This window comes from Taudactylus pleione, unplaced genomic scaffold, assembly GCF_031769625.1.
Source record: "Taudactylus pleione unplaced genomic scaffold, aTauple2 ptg000016l, whole genome shotgun sequence".
NCBI classification, from domain to species: Eukaryota; Metazoa; Chordata; class Amphibia; order Anura; family Myobatrachidae; genus Taudactylus; species Taudactylus pleione.
Window position 1 is genome coordinate 45,981,286 of NW_028284418.1, and position 21,200 is coordinate 46,002,485.

The 21,200-nt window shown below is 45.8% G+C and overlaps 1 protein-coding gene across 1 annotated transcript in view; it reads left to right on the plus strand.

Moving 5' to 3' along the window:
• The first annotated feature begins 12,963 nt into the window (after positions 1 to 12,963).
• Positions 12,964 to 21,200, plus strand: part of SORBS1 (sorbin and SH3 domain containing 1) — a 434,665-nt gene continuing 426,428 nt past the window's right edge. The window contains exon 1 of the mRNA XM_088475931.1: positions 12,964 to 12,998. The gene's annotated coding sequence lies outside the window, so the exon portion shown is untranslated. The remainder of the gene's footprint in view (positions 12,999 to 21,200) is intronic.

Genomic DNA, 21,200 nt, shown 5'->3' on the forward strand with positions numbered 1-21,200 from the left:
TTCATATTCAGACTCATTAGCAAACAGATGTACAAGTGTCCAGTGGCATAACTAGGGGGATTCAAGCAAATCACGTGCCCTGGGTGGCCAGCAGAGGGGGGCGCCGCCGGCCAGGGCATTGATACACCACCCTGACGCAATAATTGCATGGGATATATCTAACACTATGTATAATTTATAAAACACTTATATGATGTTTTAAATTATTTAAATAAGCTGTTATGGTTTGACAGACACAATCATTCCACTGTGGAACACTTTAACACTTAAGCTAGGTACACACCTTTGCGATCACTCTTTCGATGCGATGTTTCAATCTACTTAATTCCCTATCATAAGTCCCACCACAGTGCTGATAAGCACATACACACCTATACAATCATATTTGCAACCTTCGATCCCTGACTGCCGAAAATGATTGTACCACCGTACACCCTCTCCTGATTCCAGGCTACACTCACAGCAGATCAGTGAGGTCAATGGCCGGAGAGACACACATGGATATGGGTCTGAGTGCTGGGAGCCTGTCTCACCCCCTACTCACTGTAACTCTCCCCTCATGACACTAAGCTTCAGTGTCCATTGATTCTACTACCTGCATCACTGTGTCTTCTCTTGCTGCTGCTGACTGAGCTTCGATCTCTAAACACTGCAGTGCACATCCTGGTCACATTACACATCCAAGATGTCCATCAATGCTGAGGGCACGCCCCCAAACTCAGATGCATCCCTCATTTAGTACTCTTTCTGTGTAGCTTACTGCCTGTGGTGTGGCCCCACCACCAGCTCGGCAAGCAGTGTGTGACTATACAGAAGCAAGGCTGAGCTGTTGCTGCTTCCTCTCTCGTCTTCCTGCAGCCCCAGGGAGCTCCACAAAGCTGCTGAGTGCTAACTATAAAAATGATTACAATAAACAAAGTAGATGTTTATAAGTTATAAATATCTTCTCTGTATTATTTTAATCAATTTTATATCAAATCCTTTTATATCAGAGCCTCCCCTGCCTACAAGTCCCTGCAGCAGATGTACCAAGAATTACCATAATGGTCTGGAAAAGGGTGTGATTACAGAAAAATAACAAACCTCCCAGAAGAGGACAGGAGAACTGGAGAAATCGCGTCACTATTTTCTACACTAGTGCTGGAGGCTGAATTTGTTTGTTCGAAACAGGCCGGGATGTTGACATGTGATGCATGTTGGCATGGGATTATATCAGTGACATATGCCACTATATGTTTGCAGAATCATAGTTGACGTATATAGCCATATAGGCTGCATTTTTTTTGTTTAGATTATATACCAAAAAAAGTTGTAATGTATGCAGAACCTTAAAAAATAAAACTGTTTTGAAAAAAAACTTTTTTTTTTTTTAAGGTAAATAGATAATATTAGTATCATGCTTGCCTATCCTCCCAGAACGTCCGGAAGCTCCCAAAAATCGAGTACTGCCACTGGCCACATGGAAAGGCATACTGTACATGTATCCCATAGTGCCCCACGTCCACCCACCGTCACCCAAAAGTAAAGTGGGTGGGCTGGGTGTCTGATGATATGATTCATGCTGAATCGCGTCATCGTAGCAATGTCCCCCGTACAACCATTAATATCAGCATTGTATAGCAGCTGGCATGCCACAATGACACGATCATGCTAGCACGCCCCCGCACAGCTCACCTATATTGCGTCACCCCCTCTCACTCCCCCCTGGTGTGCTGACCTGGCTGCCATCTCCCAGAGGGGGCAGCCAGAATGTCGGCGAGTATGATTTGCATGCCATAATTACCTATACAGCATACATCAACTGTGGTTGAGCTGAAGGATAGAAACAGGTGTACAGAATAATGGGAAGAGTCACTATATATTTGTTCATGTATTCTGCCATTTACAGTACATAGTACATATAGCTTTTAAAGGAAGATGTACTGGGTGCCACTTGCAACATTAGTACATTCCATGCTTGATAGCAGAGAGCAGTTTAGTGAGTTGTATTGCAGTTTTAGTATCAGTAGGCTAAATACAGTTGTGGCAAATGATAAAAGGGCAAATATTTACATTAACATGGTGGTATTTCATGTAGTGATGGAGGAAAGTCTACAGTAGGCTACGTAACATGCCACCTGACATGGTTTAATAGAGGCGGCGCTACTGCAGGTATAGAATTGCAAGAGCGGTCGGAAGAACAGTAAAAGGTGCGTACACACTGCACTTTTGGTCCCATATAGCCCTGTTGAATCGGATGAACATTAAACAGCACATAAGATGCGACCCTTCTATTCGACCAGTTTTCATCTGACAAAAGATGATCGGAGGTGCATACATACTCTTGCGATATCCAAAGAATGGATCAAAATTGAAAGAATGGCCTGACAATTGTATAGGTGTGTGCCCGGTATTAGTGCTCATAAAACATGGTCATAATGCCATAGTGCATGCTTGCTCCTCTGTTGCATTGTGTTCGCAATCCCTTTTTATACTTTTGTTTTTTATTAACACTTGCCAGGCATGGAGACACAGCAATTAGCATTGCTGTCTCATAGCGCTGGGGCTATGGGCACTATACCCACCAAGGCTCTATTTGGATAAGTTCTTCCAATGTAATTGTGGGTTTCTTTCAAGCCCTTTTTTAATTATTAAGGGAAATATTTAAGAAGCTGAAAATTGTGAAAATGTCCTGAGGAGTATGGTCTGGCTCAGACTACTAAGCCTAGCTTTTCGGACTTGGCCCTTTTAGTTAATGGCAGAGCCGTAACTAAGGGGGTATGACTGGTGCCATTGCACAGAGCGCAGGGCTCTATGGACGGCACCTTCACTGCCCTACAGCACCTGCTTCTAGCTAGCAGGTTGCCTGGAACGGCAATTTGAATATCTCTATTTATAGTCCTCAATCTCCTCATGCCTCCAAACTACTCTCTCTAACCTCCTCTCTTCCAGTGGACTGAGGGCCTGATTCAGAGCCGGACGCTCTGAACGAGCGCCCGCTCTGAATCAGGGCGTTTGTTTTTTTTTTTGGTGCGTCCTCCTGGTGGTATTTCATGAGCCTGTTTCACCCCCTACTCACTGTAACTCTCCCCTCATGACACTAAGCTTCAGTGTCCATTGATTCTACTACCTGCATCACTGTGTCTTCTCTTGCTGCTGCTGACTGAGCTTCGATTCCATGATGATGGTCGCGATGGTCAAGACCATCGTGACCATCAGGCTTGCGACGAGACCCTGCATTAGGGTCTCGCTGCCGCAAGCCCTGGAGTGATTTTGGCTCTATCAGAGCCAAAATCTCTCCCACTGACATCACTAGTGATGTCAGTGGGGCCGGACCCAGACGGTAGGCGTTCCCATGGGAACGCCTCCGTTTGGGCAGCCACGCCCCAGCACGCCCACCAAAGGGGGCGTGCTGTCACTCACTATCAACAGCACGCCCCCTTTGGCGCGAGACCCTGAGCGACGGCTTCCCCGTCGCTAGCCACTCAGACGCTGCACTGCGGTTAAGGCCACCGGGATGGTGCGTCAGTTGGGAGATGAGGTGTACATACACTGCGGAGGTAATTGCCTTGTAAGGCTGGAGACACTCAGATGCAGCAGTGCGCACTGTGCCGCTGGAATATGACACGGCACTTGGAAAGCTGGAAGCACTCTGCAGTGGAGATAGCCGCAATGTAATGCTGAAACCTCAGGCGCTGCAGTGCGTTTAATGCCGCCGGGTAGTGATGCAGCAACTGGGGGGGGATGTGTACATCTGCTGCGGAGGTTGTTGCGGTGTTAGGCTGGAGACCCTCAGACGCAGCAGCGCGCACTGTGCTGCCGGAATATGACACGGCACTTGGAAGGCTGGAAAGCACTCTGCAGCAGAGATAGCCGCGATGTTATGCTAGAACCTCTGATGCTGCAGTGCAGTTAATGCCGCTGAGATGTAATTCATCAGAAGACACGACAGACTCAGGACTCAGGACTGGAGACGCTGACAATCACAATGAGAGATTCCAACTCTATGGAACACGTGTAAGACGCTATCACCGGCACCCGAGCAACACATCAGCACGAAAGAAAAAGGAGGAAGAACCAATCCAATCCCGGCAGAGATGACCTACAGCCGAATGGGAGGACTTCATGAGTTGACAGTGTGGCGTCTCCATCTCCCAGCAACAGGTCTAAGAAAATCGCCAGGAGCACCGTTGTCCAATAAGACTCAGCTGCGGCTTGTGACACTACATCGTAAGCTGTTGTGAGTAGGGCCCTCTCCCCATTGTCTTCTCTAAATAATGCTGTAATTGAGCAATATAATTATGTATCTATGTAAAGGCGCATAATTGTATCAGTGCATACTTATATAATAATAATGTATCAGTTTTTTTTATTTTCTCTTAAGTACTTTCCTATGTACTACAAACACAAGCATACATACTGTAAGCTGTTTATGGTTGTCAAAGCTTGTTGGGACTTTTTTACTTTTTTTTTTATTTTACACATTTATTACACCAACACCCACTGGTCAAGGCTGTTGGGAGGCTCCCCATAATAAATGTATATATACAAGTGTTTTATAGTATCTGTGGAAGGGTGTATGTGTACAAGTTGTATTGATGTGTTGTGATAATATGATATTGTTGTGTATTTATATATCTATTGCATGACTGTAAATGTCATGGATACGTACAGTATGTGTCACAAATGGTAGCTTGTTTTATAATGCTAGCTATAAAGTAATGCCTAGCAAGTAACATTGTCATCTTATGTCAGGGGCGTATCTATAATGGGTGCAGGGTGTGCGGGGCACACGAGCCCCTGTGTCCAGGGGGCCCACACCGCACACCCTGTGCCCATACTTCCTATTACTAACCTCTCCAAAGTCCCACATAGGCTGGAGAGGCGCTACACAGAACGCCTGGAAAGTGGCTGCAGTGGCCACTTTCCCGGTGCTCTGTGCATGCGAAGAAGGAAAATCGCCAGGAAAATGGCTGCCGCGCCATTTTCCCAGTGTCCTGCGCATGCACAGCAGACTCCGGGCACAGACTAGCGCTCGGAGTCTGCTGAACCTGTCAGTACGCCGTGTCCACCGGAAAAAGAGGAGGGGGCCTCGGATGGTGAGTGAACACTGGCCCCCTCCTCTCTAAATACGCCCCTGTCTTATATTTACCATTACATTCCCTCAGGCCATCCACTGCCTGTTAATTACATTTTACATTTATGTATCTATAGTCCTAGGTTCTGGAGGCCACACTAACATAACACAGGCCATTAAGTTAAACTACTAGCTCTCCCCAAATAAAAGCCACTTGCCACTGCCACTTGTTTAGTAAGCAAATTGCAAGAATATGCATTACTTTAAGCTTAAATGTTTTTTAAATACCAGAAAAAAGTATTAAGACATTTAAACAGCTCAGCAACCTAGCTCTGACCTCACATTAAGCCAGTCCATAACCAATGTGAATACGTAAACACATCATATCTATTTTACTCTCTTTTTCTTCATTACTTCACAACATTAATTCACCCAAAACACTTACCTGTCTTCTAAAGCAAATGGAGAAAGTCACATTTAAGGTGCCTACATACGGTACGATATTATGCACAATTTGGCCGTTTTCGGCGCATCGGAACAACAGATTGTGCATAATATGTGCAAATCGTGAGTGCCAATGCGCATACCCACAGGTTATCCGTTGTATCATCAGATCTTTCCTGCTTCAGGAAAGATCTGTCGATCTCGTACGCGATCCAGCAGCATATCGTTCAGTGTTTATGCCCAACGATATGTCGTTTAGAACTGCGTACGATGCTGCCGGCACTTGCATGCATGGATCAGGGAGATCTATCCATGCATCTGTGGGCCTGATTCACTACGGATCGCAACTGCGAATGCAATAATGATTACGCACGCAGTTCAACTGCGATAGTATGCTAATCCATTGCGATTGCTATGGCATTGCAGCACTACACAGGGACGTCCATTTTATCTTACACACACCCGTAATGTTTATCAAGACTGCGAAACCGTAATTACAATTAAGTACAATCGCTTGCACAAGCTCTGACCTTACTCAGAGATTGCTTCCTCCGGCGTACGCTATGAGACCTCAGGCTGCGTAGGCCATCGCAGTGGCAAATTTATGCACGCCCCTGCAACGGCGTTCAAACGCACTGGCACGCCTGCATTTCACTGACCACGCCCCCATCACCAGTCCCGATCACATTGTCTGGTTCACGCACACCCACTGCGATGCATACACAACTGTGTTCCTTAATGAATCAAGCCCACTGTTAAAAAAATTAATACTAAGTGAAAATTTTAAAAAATGGCATGCCCTCCCCCCCAATAAAGCTAGGTGAGTATGAGTGATAGTGTGTGTGCCTGTATGTTTTAATAAACTTGTACTTTCATGGTGTGTGTGTTTTGTCTTTATTTTAATATTTCTTTTGCAGTGGAACTACAGGTATCAGCGGGCCCGTAATGCCCCGCATGCTGGTACTTGTGGTTCTCTAAGTGCCAGCATGCGGGGGAGGCTTGCTGGGACTAGTAGTTCTACTACAAAAGACAATATTTTAACTTTTTACTTGCACCACATTTTTAACACACTCAAACCGGCATCCACTGCTCCAGGGGTCCCGGGGATAGCCTCGGGCTATCAGCCTCAGCTTGGGGTGCCCTGGAGAAGGGACCCCTTTATTGGGGGGTCCCCAGCTAACCAGGGATCCCTAGCCTGTGAAGACTAGCAGTTAGGGGTAATGCTTTGACCAGTGAACCTGGTGAAAGGGTTCCCCTAGCTGTGGTAGTACTCCCCCACTAAACAGAGCTCGGTGCTGGTTATGGAAAATACAAGGGACCCCTACACTTTTTGTCCCCTGTATTTCCAAAACCAGGACCGGCTCCTTTGAGCCCAGTGCAGGTTGTGCTAAATACAGGGGACACTTACGTATTTTGTCCCCTGTATTTTGACAACCAGGACTGGCTCTGCAAAGCTCGGTGCTGGTTGTGCTAAATACAGGGGACCCATATGTAGTTTGTCCCCTGTATTTTCACAACCAGGACCAACTGTGAAAATACTGGGCCTGCTGTAGTGCATGGCTCACACTGACTAGCCCACATGAAGGATAACTGTCTTATCACACGCAATCAAATAACATTTATGCCATAAACATACATTACAATTCTGTTCACACACTGAGTGCATTTCATTCACCTTTGAGCAAGGTCTTTATGCATATACCTCGTGTCCTCAGTCATATTCAGTGTGTGATAATATTTAGCCCACTCCTTCCTGTCTTAGGGGACTGCATCTCTGGTGTAACAGCGGAGCAGGGTTTTCCATTCACTGCACTCTGTCACCATGGGAGCTATGGAGAGATTATAAATGCAGTGCAGCCTGGGCTCTGCCATCATAAAATCTTACACAGCAGATAAATCTCACTTTATGGTCCTTTGTGCTCTATTCACCCATGTAGCATGAGTCAGCTGCCTGGGTTATATTAATAACTGATCATTTTGTTTGCAGCAAAGTGAACAGCTCCATTTAGACAATGGGAGAGAAGCTACAGGAAAACGAAAACATTTTGTTCACTCAAAACAGTTATAAACTATATTATTCTAAAGGTAACAGTGATCGCGCTGAGCAAAAAAAAATGTGTGTCCCAGGGACTTTAAGGAATTGGGGTCCTACTCCACAGTTTCTGTGTCCTGTCACAATTTATGCTTTTGAGCCGCCCATATGCCATGAGACCACCCCACATGCCGTACACATGCTGTACACTATGGAAAGTCACACTCATATTTTCAGTACAAATAATGCTTATAAATACATATCCGTGATCTCACATAGCCAACAGGTGCAGTGCTGGGGGCAGGGAGAATGCTAAGGGCAGGCAGCAGTTGGTACAGTCCTGGGGGTGGGGGCAGGTGGCAGCTTGGGCAGTGCTGGGGACAGGTAGCAGTTGGGTAGAGCTGGGGGTTGAGGCAGGGAGAAGTTTGGGTAGAGGCGGTTAACAGCATGCAGTGCTGGATAGAAAGGGGGTAAGTGCAAACACAATTTGGGATAGTGCTGGGGGGGGCAAAGAGGGAGCTTGGTGCAGGCAGTACTGGGTGAAGGTAGGAGGTAAGGGTAGATAGCTGCTTGGGCAGTACTGGGGGGCAAGAAGGGGGTTAGGGGCAGGCACTACTAAGGGTAAGGGTAGACAGCAGTTGGTGCAGTAGTGGGGGCTAGTAGGGAGTTAGGGCCAGGCCGTACTTGGGGTAGGGAGGGGGTAAGGGTAGATAGCAGCTAGGACAGTACTAGGGGCAAGGAAGGGGTTAGGGGCAGGCATTACTGGGGGCAGTGCTGGGGGTATGGAGGGGATCAGTATAGCAGCTGGGGCAGTACCTGGGATAGGGAGAGGGTAAGGTTAGATAGCAGTTGGGGTAGTGGTTACCTTCTTCCACCTGCTGGGAGCCACATCAGTGTAATGGCCTGTACACACGGGACGATCAGACAAGACGGGGCTCCAGAGGTGGACCAGTGGGTAAGAGGAGACTCCAGACCCATCTGTTAGAATGCCCTCAGCCAGCTTTTAAGCACCAGGTAGCGACTAAAATCAGAAGAAGTACTCTGTGCTAGTTAGCCTGCAGCACACCCATCCCTTGTCAGCAGGAGCTTTCCAGATAAGTCCACAGAGTCACAGATATAGACTAATCTTCGGGGACTACCAGAGAAAGCTAAACTGTTGGGAGAGAGGCCTCTTCTGCTGCAGGGACTAGTCAATTCCCCAAAGATTTAAGCAGCGTACACACTTGGCGATATTAATGAGCGATTGAACGATTATGACATCGTAATCATTCAGTCGCTCATTAATCATGCACAAATCGTGCAGTATAAGGTCGGAAACGACCAGCGATGCGCGCTCCCGCTGGTCATTTCCGACATCTATCATCGCCTGAACATGCAGGTCAATCGGCCGATAATGACAGATTGGCCATGTTCAGGGATGAGGGAGGGTGCCTGCACTGAACAACAAATCGTTCAGTGCAGGCACTACAGGGGATCAGAACCGACTCTATGATTATGATGTCGTAATCGTACTGTCTTTCCTAATCGCCAATTGTGTACGCTGTTTAGCTACAGGATTTTGCAGTGACAGAGGAGTTAACTTTGCCTCATCAGCCTAGGGAAGTTTTACAAAATACTGCTAATATTGTAGCAGAAGGGACTGCAGTATAATTGACACAAGTAACAATAAATCGTATTGATACTAAATTGTTACATCATTACACTCCAGGGAGTTACATGGACTTTGCTACTGTAGCCATTGTACTTATAACGATTTGGGTAGCTGATACTGTCAGTAGGAGTCTTCAGTAAAAGTCAATTACAGTTAGGACTGAGGGCCCGATTCAGACCCGCTCGCTAGATGCGTTCGCACGCAGCAAAAGTATGCAAATCCCACGATCGCACGGCAAGGCAATATGCCCACAATGTCTTGGCGCGTGATCACGGTGTGTATTTAGACATCCACCAGCCTGTCTTAAGACGCCCACTTTCCCTTAGTGACACACGTCATCTCCAGGAAGTGTATGCAACAATCGGTAACATCGAATCCATATGCAGCACTTGTGGCTGACCATACCCTACCGCAAGCACTCCGAGTGCTTCAGTGTGTCTTTCAGTCATGTGACGTGTATTATGACACTGCGCCTTAATTATGCACGCCTCTGAAACGGCGTTAAGACGCTCAGACACGCCTGCGTTTGCACCACCATACCCCCGTTTCCATCGACCATCCCGTCACCACCCACAAACTGCTTGTCCTGTCACACATTTTAGCGAGGTGGCTATGCGCTGCGAGCAAACGCTTCCCGATCGCATGGACTAGTTTGCGCATGCGCACTGTGTCTGATACGCATGCGCAAGTTGCAAACATCGGCAGGCTACTTGTGAATGCAGCCTAGTGTACGGGTCTGAATTAGGCCCTGAGTACAGACTTTATCTGAGATACCAGTTAGAGTATAAAAGCAAAGATCACCACCGTGCTTAAACTAAACTGACCCGGGCAACGATCTGTGCACCATCAGGGTACATAGCGCTGAACTTGTTAATTGAACTATAGTTTTCTGACCAGTAGGAATAGGTATTAAGTTAGGTGAAAATAAGAAATGAGTTAGGACCTGTTTAGTTCAGCATTTGCTCACTGTTCATTCCAATTTTAGTGAATGATAAATAATAATTTGTTAAGGTAATGTGTCTATTGTATTCACTTTTAACAATCCACAGCATACCGGTTGACCACGACGATCCTGGTTGGTGCTGAGTACCTGTACAATGAAACTGTCAGATTGTCTCAAATGTGTCCAGTTGTAGAGAAATGATTTCAAAAGTATAAATTGTCATTACACCGTATGGTTTAACTCTTGTTTATCTTTATATTATACATAAATAAAACAAGCATACAATTCGACACAGATTGTACACGGTTATTGCCTTGTTCCTTACCTCTCTGCAAAACAACAAAGAACAGGGACCTATATCATTTCACTTCACCTCTTACACAAACTAGTGGGGTATCACAGATGCTGGGGAGTATCTATAATGGGTGCAGGGCATGCGGGGAACATGGGCCCCTGGGTCCAGGCAGGCCCCGCACCACACACGCTGCATCCATAGAATTACTTACCTCTCCTGGAGTCCCACGTCGGTGCGGGGGCCCGGCGCTGTAAAAAATGACTGGAAAATGGCCGCCACGGCCATTTTCCTGACGTTTGCGCATGCGCAGTACAGGGAAAATGGGCGTGGCAGCCATTTTCCTGGTGACCGGGGCATCCTCTATAGACTCTGGGTGCACTCTAGTGCCCAGTCTATAACTCCAGCGCTGGCCGCGCACAGCTCAGTGCGCTGCCGGCCGCCGGACAGAGAGGACGGGGCCCGTGTCGGAGACTGCACGCAGGCCCCCTCCTCTCTAGAAACGTCCCTGCACAGATGCATAGGCTGGAGATCACGCTGGTTAAATTGAAATTGCAAAGAAGCACGTTGGAGGAAAGGACAGAGGTCTCAGGCGGCGATTGGATGAGGAGACGCTGCCGGAAGTGTTTGGATGAGGAGATGTTGCAGACAGTGATTGGATGAGGAGACGCTGCCAGCGGTGATTGGTGGAGCACACACAGCACATCCTGAAGGACCCTCACTGCCTGTAGCACGTATAAACGTGCTATAGCGCATATTTTGTGATCACTGGGTAATATGTAATCACACACAATGTATATGATAGTGCCTCATTAACCAGCTGCTGTATATTAGGTAGCACAATGGAGTAGTGGTTAGCATTACTGTCTCACAGCCAGGGACGGACTGAGGCTCCTGAGCAGCCCAGACAGTCCCTTTCCGTGCGCACGCAATAGGGGAGTGGCCTCGCCTCAAAAGGGGCATGGTTATGTGACGTCTCACGGGGGCCTGGCCTCGTGGAACGCCTCCGTTTGGTGGGCGGAGCTGCATCGGACCTTCTGGCATTTGCCAGAAGTGCCAGGTGGGCAGTCCGGCCCTGCTCACAGCACTGAGGTCATGATGGCTGAGCAGAGGGCCGGTGGGCGGAGCTGCTCGGCCAGGGTTTAACGCCAGCCCAGCCCATATGGCCATTGGCCCTTCTGCCATTTTCCAGAAGTGCCAGATGGGCAGTCCGGCCCTGCACACAGCACTGAGATCATGAGCTAAATTCCGGAATGGGGAGTTTGAATGTTCTCTCTATGTTGGGTGTTCTGGTTCCATCCCACACTCCAAAACCATAGTGGTAGCTCAGTTGGGTTATAATGGTAGGGAATTTAGGGCCTGATTCAGACCTGGTCGCTAAGCTGCGCTCGCTCGTTGCTAAAAGGGTCCGGGTATGCAAATCCCGCAATCGCATTGTGTCGCTTAAGGACGCCCTCTATGTCTTAGAGAGCGACGGCAGTGAGCGTACGCTGGTGTTTAAAGACGCCCACTTTTCATTCTTAACCTAAGTCATCTCCAGGAAGTGTATGAATCATCGGTAACATCGAGAGCCATCAGAACAGCTCACAGCCCTTGAGGTAGACCCTACCCCACCACAAGCCAAGCGATCAGTTCAGGCAAAAAAACAATCAAGTGACGTGTTCAATGACGCTACTTTGCTAACTATGCACACCCATTAAACTCCGTTTTGAAGCTCAGACACGCCAGCGTTCGCACCACCACTCCCCCGTTCACAAGCACATTCCCGTTACCACCCACAAACGGCGCTATCTGTCACTCAAAGTAACGTCCAGTCTGTGTACAACGAGCACACGATTCCCGATCGCAGTGACTGGCTTGCGCACGCGCACTGCAACTCATATGCATGCGCAGATGTGCAATTATCGCCCCTAGCGAGCGAGCGCAGCTTAGCGACCGGGTCTGAATCAGGCCCTTAGACTGTAAGCAATCACAGCACAAGTCCTTGATATGAATGACAAATATTACCTGTACAGTGTTGGTTAATAATAATCAGTTAACGTGTCCAGCCCAAGTCACTGCAAATGGAACTCAGGTAGGAAAAGCAAACTGTTATCACAGAGGGAAAGTGAGGAAGATGTACATGAACCCTCTTCCTATTCATTATCTTATTTACACTGTTGGTTACACTAGCAGTAATTCTCATACTGTTTATAATGATGGGATTAGCTGAGATCTGTGTACACACATGTAACTAGGGAAAGAATTATACTTGGGCTGAGGACTATGCCAGCAAGAGTGACATTGTTTCCTATTTCCTCCCTTTATTACAGCATAATAACCAGCAGCCCATGTGCTGCCAGGAGCCTGTATGTGTATAGTGTAGAGTACCACAGCAGAAGCAGCAGCCAGCAGCACTACTAACCAAACCCCTCATCCATCCCTTCAGAGCCCAGTGTAATGGAGGGAAGGGGTGGAGGCTCCTGTGATTGGCTGAAGGATGCTGATGGCTTCACAGAAGCCTGATCCCAGGGACAACAGCAGAATAATACAGCAGCATGTTCTGTATGCCCACAGCAAGGACACTGTTTCATGTGCAAGGTAAGTTAAGCTGCTATGAACTTGCCTTTTGTGTTTCTTTGCACGGCCTGCAAGCTGCGGTCTGTGTGACAGATGCTAAGCGTGAGAGTCATCATCCTGGGTGCAGCAATTGCCTTATACCATATTTACTTTCCTGACAGTTTATTCATATTTGCAATGTGTATTACTTTGTATTAATGATTGGCTATTACTCCTTTGTCATTCTCATTTTACCTGATTTGCTATTTATTACGATAATAAGATGCTTGATCCAATATGAAAAATAAATACTTGGATTTGATATACTGTATTTTTACTAGTTAGATCGATGCCAATGCTTATAATAAAGATGTTTAAGCTATGATGTATGCAGTGTGTGTCCTTTAGTGCTACAGAGTTTTATTGCTTAGCACAGGTTATTGGTAGCATGTGAATTACTGCTTACTGGGGACTGCAGATAAACAGTTCCTAAGTCAGCAATGTATGGACTGCAATGGGCAGCACAGAATCGTGTCAGAGGTATTAGCTGTTTGCTTTACATTTGTGTATATAAAACTCATGTTTTTACTGATATTCAGCCATCCTTTTCTCTGTATCTTGCACATGATCAGCTAATAGCATTGTCTATTTAACTGCTTAGGAAAAATTTATCTGACAGGTGCCAGGAGTTGAGCAATGATCTTCTGACCATGTGTGTGTAGATTCAGTGTAATTGTGTAGTGTGGTCTATAGCCCATTGATCTCAGGTTACATTATGTAGCAGTGGCCTAATCATTTTATATTTCCTCCATAATCTGCAGTATGTAACATTGAAGATTCTGAGTAGTGCTGTGCAGTAATTGGTTGTCTATATTAACATCACAATTGCAAACCTAGAAAATGGCATGCCTGTGCTATATGCATGTTTTCTGGAATTGCTATTTATTATGTGCAGCATGATTTTTTTTTATGTGCTGCAGAGCCTACTTTACTGTGCAAGTCATTTAGCTTGCTGGATCACAGTCATTTCCAATGGTTGCTACTGAAATGCTCAAAATAGAATTTAAATAAAACAGAAGCTGCGTCTGTCTTATGATTACATCCTGTAACTTCAGCGCAGAGGTTATTGTGCATCACTCCGCTCTGTATTTATCTTTATTAAACCTAGAATAGCCGACTTCTTCGATTTTCTATAATTGTTTTAAGATCATTATGTTGACAAATATTTTTTTTAATGATTATTAAGTATAAATAGTCTTCTAAAATCCATAGATATTCTCATTGTGTCCTGACCACATTAATGTTTTCTTTTTCACTATAGTTTGACAAGATTGTTTGTTTGCAGAGCCATAACTAGTCTTTTTGATGCCCTGTGCCAGTAGAGCATTGCCACATTTTTGAAATAGGGACATAAGAGACTGCACTTGAAAAAGGGCCATGACCTAATGGGGAAGAGTCAGGAGATGCTGGGGATAAAAGAAGAGGAAGCTACAAGTGAGAATGATGATAAACAGGAAAATGAACAGGCCCAAACAGCGCCCCCTGCCCTGTGGTGCCCTGTGCCATGGCACATATCACACCACCCTAGTTACGGCCCTGTTTGTTTGTCTTTTTATTTATGCAAACTATAGTAAGTCAGACTTAATTCTCTTTCTTTTCCTGTTCATCTATTATACTGTAATCAATATATATATATATATATATATATATATATATATAAATTTTTCTTTTTTTTCCTGGGATGGTCTTTTTTTTCTGGTCCATAGAAACTTCTATGAAATCATGAAATGGTGCAGCCCAATTGAAATGTATTATTAGTAGTGGGATGTAGTCGGCATCCCGACTGTCAGAATCCCGACAGATTACGGAGGTAATTATTATGGTCAGAGGAAAGTTTAGGGTTAGGAGGAAGGTTAGGGTTAGATTGCGGGAGGGAAGGGTTAGGCTGCCGGGGGAGGAGGGTTACGGTTAGGCTGCGAGAGGGGTGGGTAAGGGTTTTTAGGGCAGAGGTTCCCAAACGCGGTCCTCAAGGCTCCCCAACAGTTCAGGTTTTAGAGATATCCATGGTTGAGCACAGATGATTTAATTAGTCCCCCAGTCAATTTGATTTAGCCACCTGTGCTTAACCATGGATATCTCTTAAGGTGGCCACACACTTAGCGATATTTTACCCGATCTGGCCGATTCCGACACATTGGAACGACAGATCGTGTAAAATATAGCCAAATTGAGAGTAAATCGTGAGTCCCCACTCACGATAACAATGCGATGCGCGTCCCCGCTGGTCGCACATCGCATCTTCAGATCTGCCGTGCAGTAGGGCAGATCTGACAATCTGGGACTCAATGCACTGGAAAAAAAAAAAAAAGTTAAGATGCAAGATAGATCTTAAGTCAGATTGGATGCTTTTTACTCCAAATCGTGTGTAGGAGCTGCCGAGGAGCTGCCGGGGGAGAGTTCAGGGGAAATCGTACACATCGTGGGATCGTGTGCAGATCGCAATGTATGTGGCCAGCTTAAAACCTGTACTGTTGGGAAGTCTTGAGGACCGCGTTTGGGAACCTCTGGTTTAGGGGGAAGGTTAGGGTAAGGGTTACAATCTGTCGGGATTCTAAAGGTGTCCATCCTCTAGCCGATTACACTGTACGATTGCGACATCGTAATCGTGCAATCGCTCAGTAATCGGCCGCAAATCGTGCACATATCGTGCATCAAATGTCGGAAGCGACCAGCGATGCGCGATCCCGCTGGTCGTTTCCGACATCAGTCATTGGCCAAACATGCAGTCCAATCTGCCAATAACGACAGATTGGCTATGTTCGGGGATGATTGATGTGCCTACACTGAACGATCAATCGTTCAGTGTAGGCACTGCACCCCCTAGGAGAACGACGGTACGATTACGATGTCATAATTGTACTGTCTTACCCTGATCTGCTAGTGGATGGGCACCTTTACTGTCAGGATGTTTCTGTCTGTATTCCATGCCAAACCTGTAGTAGTATTGTGTAGTGCCATCAATTTATGCAATGCTGTACAGAGAATATATGTCATTCATATCAGCCCCTGCCCTAATAGAGCTTACAGTATAATTTCCCTAATATACAATCACACATGCTTCAAATCTGCATTGAGGACACACTGGTGGATATACAACAAGTTGACGTCTACTAGCTCTATATATATATATATATATATATATATATATATATATATATATATATATATATATATATATATATATATTAGCACCAAGTGGCATTCAGTACAGGTGTTATAATGAATAACACATTTTGGCATTACACCAGCTACCACCATTCTGAAAATACATTTCCGTGTCCCTGTATTCAGCTTGTTCTGAATCTTCATATTATATTGGTAGAATGTTGAAAGAAGACGGTCCTGTCCAGTCAGTCTGGGACAATCATTGATCACACATTAGTTTGACATACTGTATGGGGTTGGGTATGGGATGCCGGTGCTCAGGATTCCGGTGGTCAGAATCCTGACACCGGCATCCCAACAGAGTTAGGATACAACACCTGCCGGTAAGTACCCTAAAACCTAACCCTTCCCACATCCTATACCTAACCCTCCCCCCCCCCCTCCCCCCCTCGCAACCTAAACCTCTAACCTATCCACCACCGCTGCCTAACTGTAACTCTCTTCCTAGTGCTTACTCCTAACCTTCCATCTAACCCCAATAATTAACGTTGGGATTTCAGTGGAAGGGATGCTGGTGCTGGGATTCTGACTGGTGTCGGTATTCCGGAGCCAGCATTCTGAGCATCGACATTTCGACAGCTGGGATACTAATTACATCCCACTGTATGTGTGTGTGTGGACTAATCAGTGGGTCAAAAGATGACTGTAGCAGATTCATAGAAACCACAAATGTCATACAGCGTGTAAAGATTGTTTGAAAAAAAAAGATGGAATCGGATCACAGACCAGTGATATACAGGTCACAATCTTCTTTCATTTCTGCTTAAAGAAAGTTTGATCTAAAATATGAAGCATGATAAATGCACATAGGTCTTGTCCTAGGTTGACATTGATGACCTGTCTTATCTTATGTTAGTGTATATGTGTGTGTGAATATATAACTCCTGACGAAGTCCAGACATTATATAAAGGACGAAACGCGTTGAGGACCAGGGTGTACCCCGTTGTTCTATGACCAGCGATTACCAGATAAGCCCAATATCTATTTTATAAATGTAATTATTCATTTTTATGTGTGAATTATTTTGTGATTAAATTTTTTCAAAAAACTACTATACTATGAGAGTACCCCTCCTTTTGCCTTTCTATATGGTTCTGGAGTAACTGTAATGTGCATTGGAATATGAGAGGAATCCTCCTTGTGGAACAAGAAAAGGAATATATATAAAAACCCAATGCTCATTTACTTGGGTTAATATGGTAATCATTATCTATTCAGAGTGTGCCATTTATGCCCATATTTACTACACTATAAGGCGCTTTTTCTCACTCCTCTTTCTTTCATAAAATTGGAACCATTCAACAAGTGATTTATTGGAGAATATTCAGCTGCCACTGTGAAGACAGGATTATAGTGAATTAAGACTGCAAGTGTACCTACATAGAAACATACGGATCTGAGCGCTGCCTCAGTACCATCTCATATTTTATATAATATATATATATATATATATATATATATATATACACATACACACACAGTACTGAGCAAAAGGTTTAGGCAGGTGTGGAAAAAATGCTGCAAAGTAAGGATGCCTTCAAAAATAGAAGTGTTAATAGTTTATTTTTATCAATTAACAAAATGCAAAGTGAATTAATGGAAGAGAGATCAAAATCAAATCAATATTTGTTGTGACCACCCTTTGCCTTCAAAACAGCATCAATTCTTCTAGGTAAACTTGCACACAGTTTTGGAAGGAGCTCGGCAGGTAGGTTGTACCAAACATCTTACACTCCAATAACACATTAGTCCTTCACCTCTATAGTAATGCATCACTGCTATAGTAAGACATTACCTTCCCTCACCTGTGTACTAACACATTCTACTCCCTCACCTCTGTAGTAACACCTTTCCCTCCCTCGTCCGTGTTGTACCACATTCAACATTCCCCTCCCTCACCTCTATAGTAACACATTACCCCCACTCACCCCTGTAGTAACAAATTCCCCTCCCTCACTCATGTTGTAATACATTCCCTTCCTTCACCCCGTAGTAACACATTTGACATTCCCCTCACTCACCTGTGTAGTAACACATTTTCCTCTCTCACCTCTGTAGTAACACATTTCCTTCTCTTACTATTCAAATAGAGGAGCCACACCAACTGCCAGTGATGTTTGGCAGCACTTGGGGTGTTTGTGTATGATCTGTGCTACAGCCGCAATGAGACAGCCAGGCAGGACATTGCACAGGGGGAAGAAACATTTTAGCCTTTTGAAAATCCGTTCTTGGTGGGCACCTAAAGGTGCCCATACATCTGCGACGGATCGTCGCGATCCTGCGATCAGATGGGAAACGTCAATCCGCCGCTCGGAAATGCCGACCAGGGACCATCGATGTTCAGCGATCCGTCACAGGATCGCTGATATTTCACATGCTAAATTTCACCGATTTGACAATCATGATCATTTTTTGATCGTGATTGTCATATTGGTGAAATCCAACATGTTGGATTTCTGCGATCCTGCGATGCCGGGTTGCAGGTTCGCTGCAATCCGTCATAGATGTATGGGGCCCTTAAGTCATGGAAGGAATATACTGCCTGTTTGTAGGTCCAAAGGTTTGGGCTGGGCGTCGACGAGTCCGTCAGCCTGTGGGTCAGGACATCAAAAAAAATATATATATATATATATATATATGAGAGAGAGAAGATGTGCTAGCTGGTTATATATACAGCATGTACTGATATTGTACAAAGCAATCATCACATCACAGAATGCCATTTTTTATGCAACATTTTTTTAATTTAATCACATTTTAAACAGCGAGTATAGCCACTACTTAACATAATATATCAAATGCTGTGCATAATATAGATTAAATAAATGGGAGTTCACTAAATACGTCTATCACCTCTTTCACTGCTATGCAGCAGGTTGAGGTAGAAGTCCTCGAATACAGCTGATATACAGTTTAAATCATTTATAAAGCGCAAATGCACAATGCAGAATCCGTATGCATCTGTGCATGGGATGTGGCCGCTGGTCACAATCCCAGCAGCAGAATGCCGGCTAGGGAAATACTGACGCCGATCATAATCCTGACGCCGGAATCCAGGACGACGTGTGCCCGAATGAAGTAAGTCTGGGACGCCTGTCCTGTTAGCCGGCAGGGGGGGGGGGGGGGGGGGGGTGAGGGTTAGGTTTAGGGCAGTTGGCGGGGTTAGCATTAGTTTTTTTCGGGGGGGGGTTAGGTTTAGGTACCCCTAAGGGGGAGGGTTAGGGTTAGGCACCCCCAGTGAGAGGTTAGGGTTAGGCACCCCCCCTGGGAGGTTTAGGTTTATGGAGCGGTAAGGGGGGGTTAGTGTTAGGCACCCCCGTGGGGAGGTTAGGGTTAGGCACTAGGGGGGGAGATTAGGGTTAGGCACCACTAAGGGAGGGTTAGGGCTAGGGGGCGGAAGCAGGGGAGGTTAGCATACTTACCTGCCTCTGTTGGGATTTTCATCCTGTTGGACAGCCGCTGTTGGGATTTAAATCCAATTTCAATCCCATTCCTCTGTGCATGCCTAAATTCTGGCCAGGTTTATCGAGGCACATGGCAGCAGTTTTGGAGGAACAGTGGTTTTCAGAGGTCAAGGTAGGAATTGGGCAGAGCGTGGTGTTCCTTGCAACGTGCAGATTAGGCACACCACTGCTCCTAGATTTCAGTTGCAGAGCTAAATTATTGAAATTGGATAAGGACATGTATGGAAAATATAAATCGGACAGACTGTGCTGCAGTATTGTTTCATAATCCTACTCTTCCAATTTATGCAGGTCAGTCCTGATTCTTGGGGCCTGCCCACCATCCTGACTGGCGGGAATGTTGAGATGAGAGATGTGTACCACTCACTACCACTCTCAAGAGCGACCATGAATGGGTGCAGTGGTGTTTTCAGAGAATGGGTGTTGGGCATATTTGTTGACCTCTAGGCTGGGAAGGGGCAGCAAGGTCGGCACTGGCGGGTTGACCATTTAGGCTGGGAAGTGGCAGTCAGGTTGGCACTGGGGGGGAGGGGGTATATCGGGGCAGAGGTAGGCAGTGCTTGGAGCGTGGTGATTGCCGGCAATGTGAAGTGTGGGCCATGATGATGTGATTTACCATGAGTCGTGTCATCGGCTGCCTGTACTGCCCAGTTCATTCATAAAGCGGCCAAGTGGTGGGTGGCTCCAGGGGACCTGCCCACTCCTCCCGGCCATTCTGGGAGAGTAGAGAAGTATGTTGTTGTGGGCAGCCTAATGCTTTAGAAGTGATAATCACGCTCCTAGAGGATTCGCCACATTTGCAATGCCCTCTTTTTGGGTAGTTCCCCAATTTGCAAAGCATTAAAGTTGACTGTATGTTGTTTGCACCGCTAAATATCAAATCCAGCGCGTGCATAAGTGTACTATACTCTGAGCTGCTGTTAGTCACAGTGAACATCTGCATACGGTTCCCCTAATACAGTCTGGGACATGACATTTATTGATGCTGGCTGGGTGGCTTCTTTACACTCCATGTAGTGTGACCTGATTTTCCAGTGGGAACAAGATATTTGCTGAATTTTGGTCGAATCTGGAGTGATCTGCAAACTAACTCTGATGACTTGAGTCACTCATGGGAATCCCCCCTGTGGAGGACGTGAAGGGGGAGATCCCAGGCACAGCTGCATTGGGCATAGCACTATTAATTAAATCATCACAGCCAGAGCTGTAACTAGACTTTTTGGTGCCCTGTGCCAGAGAGAACATTGTCGCCCCCCCAATTTAAGACATAAGAATAGTGCACCTGATAAAGGGCCATGGCCTCATAGGAAAGGGACAAGGAAGAGATAGGGGAGGCCAGGAGATGCTGGGGATAAAAGAAGAGGGAGCTACAAATGAGAATGGTAATAAACAGGAAAGTTGACAGGCCCAAACAGCGCCCCCTGCCCTGCGGTGCCCTGTGCCATGGCACTGGTCGCACTACCCTAGTTACGGCCCTATTCAGAGCACCTAAAACACAATTTGCTGCATTTTGCATTTGGCTGCGAGACCACAATAACACGACTCACAGCAAAT